Source organism: Emydura macquarii, unplaced genomic scaffold (assembly GCF_026122565.2).
Source record: "Emydura macquarii macquarii isolate MOO-44397 ecotype Brisbane River unplaced genomic scaffold, CSIRO-AGI_Emac_v2 contig_3487, whole genome shotgun sequence".
Lineage (NCBI taxonomy): Eukaryota > Metazoa > Chordata > Testudines > Chelidae > Emydura > Emydura macquarii.
Genome location: NW_027133624.1, coordinates 708,419 through 716,924, shown reverse-complemented (window position 1 = coordinate 716,924; position 8,506 = coordinate 708,419).

Sequence of the window (8,506 nt, the reverse complement as noted above, 5' to 3'; positions counted from 1 at the left end):
AATTTGTAGTTATTACGTAACTTAATGGTTTCTTTACCGGTTTCATTTCTCCTTTCCTTCATGTTGTTTGCTGCTATTACTTTGTTAATTTTTACTGGTGTGTTGGCGAAATACTTTAGCAATGCTATGCACATTGTAAATGGTGTACAGCAATAATCCTGCAGTAATACAGTTGCTTTTACACAGTAACCAAATTCAAATTAAATGGCAGATTAACCTGGTCCAGCTAGTGGTTCTCTAGCTGATTACCAACGTAATTGTCTGTACATGGTATACTGAGGTGTACACCAGCCCACTCTGTTTATAAACTACTTCATTTTTCTTTTCTTGATTCCTGCTATTTTCTTCATTGTGTACTAATATATTTTGGTGTCTTCGGTCTGTGGGAGGCAACCTTAAACAGCTTAAGTTAGTTAATATAATTTTGCATGTTTGTTTTACATTTCTTTTGTTTTCAATAAGCAAAACTTAATACACAGATTCAGTTAGTTTGTTTACACTATAATAGGGGCCAAGTCTTTTATAACACAAGCTATCTCCATCTTTAGAGGTTTTTATGCTGCGGCTTGACAAAACCCTGGCTGGGATTATTTAGCTGAGGTTAGTCCTACTTTAAGCAGGGGGTTGGACTAGATACCTCCTGAGGTCCCTTCCAACTCTATGATTCTATACTTTTGTAATTGTCCTACATTCATTTTTAATTGAGGTGCACTACTAATATTTTATACTAAATATAATGCTTGCCGCTAAAATAGATGCTCACAATCTCCTATGACAAGGTGGACTGCTTTCCCCTGCTCAGCACTCTGTTTACCCACAGAGTTATTAACAGAATATTTACCCAACTTTTTTACCGTGTACGCAGGGTCTGAGTCATCCTCCCCTACTGAGCCAGCCGAAAGGGGTGGGGCCCTGGATTTACACTGGCACTGGATTTGCATAAACACACCTAGGTGCTCAGCATGATGGGAAATGGTCATTTTTGCTCGTGTCAGGTTACAAATCACTGTAGTGTTAATTGCGCGGTAATGAAACGTTGCCCCCTTATTGTATGAACAAAAGGCAGCAGAACTGTGCTTCGTCTGTTCTGATGAAAGAGTCAGAGTCATCGGAACAGAACTGGGCAAGCGAGGCTTTTGCATGCCAGAAGATAACAATGGAGGTAGAGAAAAGGTTATTTTCTGTTTGTTTGGTAGGGCTTTGTAAAAGATTCTTAGGTATGGTTTAAGCATTTTCTATCATTGTTCAAAGGTGAAGTTAATGGAAATTCATTTGGGGAGTGTTTTGTTTTATTCGAATCAGGTACATCCGTGCTGTGTTGGTGGTAATGTTTTCTCATATAGGCTGAGTTTACTGAAGCTGCACCAAGAGCTGAAATTATTAAAGGAACAGGGGAAACCTGGAGATACTGATCTGCAGGGGTCATGGTTGAGCTTGGTGACTGGCAGGCAGTGTGGCTAGTGGAGGGGGGGGGGGGGAAAGAAAGCTAGCCTAGCCCAGCAATGAAGAGGTGAACGGTGCAGTGGTGCAGCTGTGATTGTCAGTGGAACAAGCACTGTATCCTCCTTTTCCCTGCTAGTTGGGAGGTGGACTCACATGGATACATCCCCAAACTCTAGGTCATCACCAACCCAGGACAACGACTGCATGAGAGTGAGGGTTATAAAGAAGGGAGAGATGAAGAATGCCCCACGTACTTGGAGGGGGGGTGGTTCTGCTTATGGTTCTTGTCTTTATGAATTTGGCTAGCACTGGTTTCCCAAACTATGCTGAGTTACTTCCTTCCTTTTATTAAAAAGTTTTCTTTCTACACTGAGACTCTGTGCTTGCCAGAGGGGAAGTGTTGCCTGTGGGGGATGCCCACGAGTAGTGTACATTTTCCCATGTGATTGGGTGGGGGCTCGAGCCGGTTTGTTGTTGTATCATTGAAAGGAACCCCTAGATATTGAACTCGACACCTTCTGGCGGAAGGTTACACTTGTCATACGAATTCCATTTAGAAGCACAGATTTTAACAACCCCTTTAACATAGCATAAAAGAAAAGAGCACACAAATTAATTCAAAATCAATTTTAAATGTAGGTCTATGTAAATACTTTGAGGGTATTAAATGCTCACAACACTTGGCTGTATTTGGGAGACGAAGTTGGAAACCTGTTTAAACTGTTGGTTGGCATTAACCACTTGCAATATAACTATATATACTATGACTGTCTAGCTTTTTTTTTTTTTTTTTAAACAATTTTTGCTATAACATTCATATAAACCTCATTCAATATTTAATAAATGTACAAACAAATTTCTAAAAACCCAAACAAAATTTGACATTTTACTAATATTACCTTTGCATTACAATTGAGGTTTTCCCTTACATTTTTTCCTTTGAATACCCCCTTCCTCCCCCCCCCCCCCCCCGCATGATTAATAAAATAATTGTTTTTCTTTGCAATTGCATTATGTGTTTTGGCAAAAAATATATGTACATATATATGTAACTGAGGCCTTTTGGAACTTTGAAAAAGCGGTATTAATACTATTATGACGGTATATCCCAACCATAATATTAAAATAGTGTGGTACCACTTATGTGAAAAATAAAGTACAAAATAAAAAAAGTACTCCCGTAACACACACAACATTGAACATACATGACAGGAAAGACAAGCTTTCCATTAAAAACAAATGGCATCAGAATTATATTTACAACTATACACAAGAAAGCATTACGAACTAAAATTATTAAGTCAATGCATTTTAGAAAATAGACAGGTAAATGAAAAAATTAAACATATAAATAAACCTGTTATTACCCTTTTTATATCAAGTTATTTGCCAAATTTGTTACATTAATTTAGTAACTTAAAATAATAGAAGGTAATGAAAAATGCCTTGTTTTAAATTCTCCTATATGGAAATAAGCAAAGCCCATGTTTCAAATATTAGTCAGCGGTTAGGATTCAAAGCTGTCTGCATTTCTGTTGCTTGACAATCATATCTTCAAAAAAGTTAGGAATATTTCCAGCTGTTGCATTCCTAATGGGTTAAAATAATTAATTTACTGGACTTAGTTAAAGTAAAGTTTTTACCTGTTTTTGTTTTGCTCTGTTTTGTATTCAGTCGCTTTGTCTTTTTTAGTGATGGTAGCTTCTGTAATAACCATAACTTTTTAAAAGAAAAAAGCAGAAATGAGGAGAGGCGGAGGGAGGGGAGAGGGAAGAGTAACCTGACCTCAGACAAGAGAGAATAATTAAATTTATCAAGATATCTTAAAGTACAGGCAGTAGCAGCGATTTTAGCAAACAGAGAAGAAATAAAGGAAAACTTAACCGGTATGTGAAAATATTTAAGAAAGAAGGTGCTATTATCAGATCTGGTTTTTATCCTGGCTCTAAGAGGAGATTGGGGGTCATTACCTGCTTTTGCAAAACCTGAATTTGTCCCCCCAGTGTCTGTTGCTTTTATTTGTATGCCAAATGGATTGCAGGAGTGCCCTTGCCTGCTGTAGCTAACTGTTTCTGGATAACTCCATGTGTTAATGCATACATTTTAAGTATCAAATTGCTTACTCTCAGTTTTTCACTTTCAAATTCTTTTTTATTCACTCCCCTGCGATTAAGTCGCAGTTCCTGTCTTCTAATGTACTCTGTGAACTGTTCCATTTTTTCCTTCATCTGATTTACCACTCCAGTGAAAGAATTGTCTTCTGTTTCTCCCTCCTGAGCACTTACTTCTTCCGTTCTGACAGGTACCAGTCTAGGTCTCGGTTTAAGTTTTATCAGAACTTGGCTCTCATCATATGGTGATGGTTGCAATGCAATAAAACCTGTGGGTTTTTTTAAATTTTGCTAGGGCCACCATTTTCCATTTCTGTCCCCATTCTCAGGCACAGGGTAACATGAAGCCTGCAGTTGATCACAAATATTTATAATAGGGGACAGCACTCCTCTTTTCTGCAGATTCTTTACAGCTGTTTCCCATGTTTTATTTTGTTTCTGTGCTTGCTGTAGGGTATCATGTCCCTGGACTGCTTCCCACCCTGCTAGGAGAGTTGAAACATTCCAGGTCTTTGTTGCTTTTGTTGATTCTTTTAACACTTTCCTTATATTTGTTGCCAGCTCCTACACCTTAATGGTGAGCTGTCTTAGCCATCTTACAGCCATGGCCACAGCTTGTAATACTCTACACTTCTTACTCTTCTTACTATTTCTCAGGACAACGGTCTCTGCCCTTGCCATACAAATTAGAATCATAGAATCATAGAATATTAGAGTTGGAAGGGACCTCAGGAGGTCATCTAGTCCAACCCCCTGCTCAAAGCAGGACTAACCTCAGCTATATCATCCCAGCCAGGGCTTTGTCAAGCTACAGCTTAAAAACCTCTAAAGATGGAGATTCCACCACCTTCCTAGGTAACCCATTCCAGTGCTTCACCACCCTCCTAGTGAAAAACTTTTTCCTAATGTCCAACCTAGACCTCCCCCACTGCATCTTGAGACAGTTGCTCCTTGTTCTGTCATCTGCCACCACCGATAACAGCCTAGCCCCATCCTGCCTGGAACTCCCTTTCAGGTAGTTAAAGGCTGCTATCAAATCCCCCCTCATTCTTCTCTTTTGCAGACTAAATAAGCCCAGTTCCCTTAGCCTCTCCTCATAAGTCCTGTGCTCCAGCCCCCTCATCATTTTTGTTGCCCTCCGCTATACTCTCTCCAACTTGTCCACATCCTTTTTGTAGTGGGGGGCCCAAAACTGGACACAATATTCTAAATGCGGCCTCACCAATGCCGAATAGAGGGGAATAATCACTTCCCGCGACCTACTGGCAGTGCCCCTCCTAATGCAGCCCAATATGCTATTAGCCTTCTTGACAACCAGGGCACACTGCTGACTCATATCCAGTTTCTTATCCACTGTTACCCCCAGGTCCTTTTATGCAGAACTGCTGCCTAGCTCATCGGTCCCCAGTCTATAGCTGTGCATGGGATTCTTCCTTCCTAAGTGGAGGACTCTGCACTTATCTTTGTTGAACCTCATTAGATTTCTTTTGGCCCAATCCTCCAGTTTGTTTAGGTCCTTCTGTATCCTATCCCTACCTTCCAGGGTATCTACCACTCCCCCCAGCTTAGTGTCATCCGCAAACTTGCTGAGGGTGCAATCTACCCCATCCTCCAGATCATTAATGAAGATGTTGAAAAAAACCGGCTGCAGGACCAACCCTTGGGGCACTCCGCTTGTGAACGGTTGCCAGCTAGACATGGAGCCGTTGATCACTACTCATTGAGCCCTATGCTCTAGCCAGTTCTCTATCCATTTTATAGTCCATTCATCCAACCCATACTTCTTTAACTTGCTGATACGAATACTGTGAGAGACAGTATCAAAAGCTTTGCTAAAGTCAAGGTATATCACATCCACTGGCTTCCCTACATCCACAGAGCCAGAAACCTTTTATTTCTCAAACTGCTTAACTTTCCAAGTTTTCCACCATGCAAAGTATCATAGTCCACCTGATACTGGAATGTATTCGTTTTCAGTTCATCTAAATCAGAAAGATTTCACTATATCAGGTTTGCAACTGAATTGCATGTTCAGAAAAAAGGTACCGCTTTCTAAATAAAGTTTTTATGTAGGACATTTCTTGGCCCTTCAGAAATATGGAAGGTTGTAGCAAGACTCTACAGAAAGCCAGATTCTGCCCTTCACAACGCAAGCAAGTTTCAAGCAGCTCAAAAGAGAGACAAATGGTTAGTCAGAAAGAGACAAAGACTTCCAGAGAGAGAGAGAGAAAGAAAGAGATGAAGATAATGATTGCTTTTATTCACTAGCAAAATATAGAATCACCCTAGGGTTTATTTTTCTTTGTATCTGCTTTACATATGCAGATTCTACCATGCATAGCACAGCAGTCCTTTTTATACTGAGAGCCATTAGTTTTCAGCTTAGCTAAATCAGAAAGTCAAAACTACCTCATGTATGCAATCAGAATACTGTGAGAGACAGTATCAAAAGCTTTGCTAAAGACAAGCTATATCACATCCACCGCCTTCCCTACATCCAGAGAGCCAGTCACCTCATCATAGAAAGCAATCAGGTTGATCAGGCATGACTTTCCTTTGGTGAATCCGTGTTGACTGTTCCTGATCACCTTCCTCTCTTCCAAGTGCCTTAAAATGGATTTCTTAAGGACCAGCTCCATGATTTTTCCAGGGATTGAAGTGAGGCTGACCAGTCTGTAGTTCCCTGGATCCTCTTTCCTCCCTTTTTTGAAGATGGGCACTATGTTTGCTTTTTTCCTGTCCATGTTTCTCCACTCTGTTTTTTTGACTCACATGAACCATCTTTACTTCTTACCCGCTGTGTCCGCAACTCATCAAACTCTGTAGGGATTGGAAGGGATGGTAAAAGGGGATTCCCTAGATCATAGCTTTCTGCCATGTGAGGTTGCAACCTCTTCCAGAGTCCAGTTCTCTGGAATCAGCGGTCAGGGCGTGTGTGCTGGTGTGAGTTTCCCTCTGGACACCTTCTCAGCTTCTGCAGCAAGCTGAATCAGCAGACCTCATTAGCACTGCCTATAAATTACCAAGACTCGGATCAGAGGCGAAGGCATTCGGTCAGGTTTATTGCATGCTTGCATCCCATAGGAGATACAGGTACACTAGGACATGTATGCTCGTCACAATGGACAGGCTCAGTTAATGGCGGGACTTTCCATAACACTTTAGGCCGGACAAAGATGCCCCTGCTAGAATCCTCTTCTTATACCCTGATACAAACAAATTACACAATACCTCTTTGATGTCTTTGATGCTGACTTTTGTTCCTTGTCTCTAATTCAAGCATAACATCTTCATCCATCCGCCTGTCTCTATTTTATGGTTGGGATGTCTCTGTTCTGTCTTGCATGATTGTGTTCATGCATTGCTGCATCCTGGGGAGAGCTTGTCTTGCCTCCCTGTATTGTACTGCTGTTCAAAGGGTATTTGGATTGTCCCCCAGGATTAAGTTTCTGCAATCACCATATATCGGGGGAGTTGTGTTTTAATAATACTGTGCGTTTCTGCTTCTGCTTTTAGGAATTCCAGTGCATCACAAATACTGTATTTTTGCCTTGTTACTGCATGAGTCAATGAACTTATAAGAAGGAAAGCAGTTATTTCCTAAATCTAGACTTTGGTTCAGTCCTCAGATTTTGCATCTAGGCCCAATATTGGTCTCATGTCCCAGGATCTCACTTTCTACTACAACTTTCTTCAGAGTTCTTGAAGGTTTCCCTCCTAGAGCCGTTCCTCGATTCTGCTGAGAAGTGCTTCCTTCCCCTTCAGCTGTTAGCAGCTGGAATATACCAAGAGTGGAATACACTTGGGTGGTGACCAAGGTAACCCCACAAAGTTTTCCTTGATCCTCTGTTAGTGCCGTAGTGCAGAGGAGAGTTTTGGTGACTTTCTTGACGATGGTGAACCATTTGACTCAGTCTGCCCCGCCTGATAGGGGTTTTGCCCATATGTAAGTGCTGGGTGCTTAGTCTATTTGTCTAATTTGTACTACACTATGGTAATCTGCCCCTTAAATATTACTCGTCAATAAAACATCTCACTCATTCTCAGTACCTGTGGCGTCAATGAAAGTTTTGGATCTTCTACTACAAAACAGATGTGGACAAGTTGGAGAGAGTCCAGAGGAGGGCAACAAAATGATTAGGGGGCTCAAGACTTGTGAGGAGAGGCTGAGGGAACTAGGCTTGTTTAGTCTTCAAAAGAGAAGAATGAGGGGGGATTTGATAGCAGCCTTTAACTACCTGAAGGGGAGTTTCAGGGAGGATGGAGCTAGGCTCTTCTCAGTGGTGGCAGATGACAGAACAAGGAGCAATGGTCTCATGTTGCAGTTGGGGAGATCTAGGTTGGATATTAGGAAAAAGTTTTTCACTAGGAGGGTGGTGAAGCACTGGAATGGGTTACCTAGGGAGGTGGTGGAATCTCCATCCTTAGATGTTTTTAAGATGCGGCTTGACAAAGCCCTGGCTGGGGTGATTTAGCTGAGGATAGACCTGCTTTGAGCAGGGGGTTGGACTAGAAGACCTCCTGAGGTCCCTTCCAATTCTATGATTCTATGATACTTCCCTGTTAAATTTTCCTGAGCTCAGTTCTTACATCATCACATAGACAAGCAGGTAGAATCACACAATAATGAAACAGCAAGCGTTAGTGAAAGCAAGAGGGTCCCTCTCTTTGTAAGCGTAACACAGGCTTTTTGCCTGCATGAAATGATTTGTCATCAATTAATTACACCAATAAGGTCGAAAGCGGTCTTTCTTTCCATTGTCTAGAGCCCCCCATTGGGGATTATTTTGTAGCCTTCTATTTTATTTAAAGTGAATTTAGTAATATTGTATTACACCACCATCGGTTCGGCTGTGGTGGCTTAACAGAATGAAAGTCACCTCTGCTACTTGCTTCAGATTTAGAGCCTTTGGGAATACCTGAAAAGCAAGGATGGTGACCACACATATATT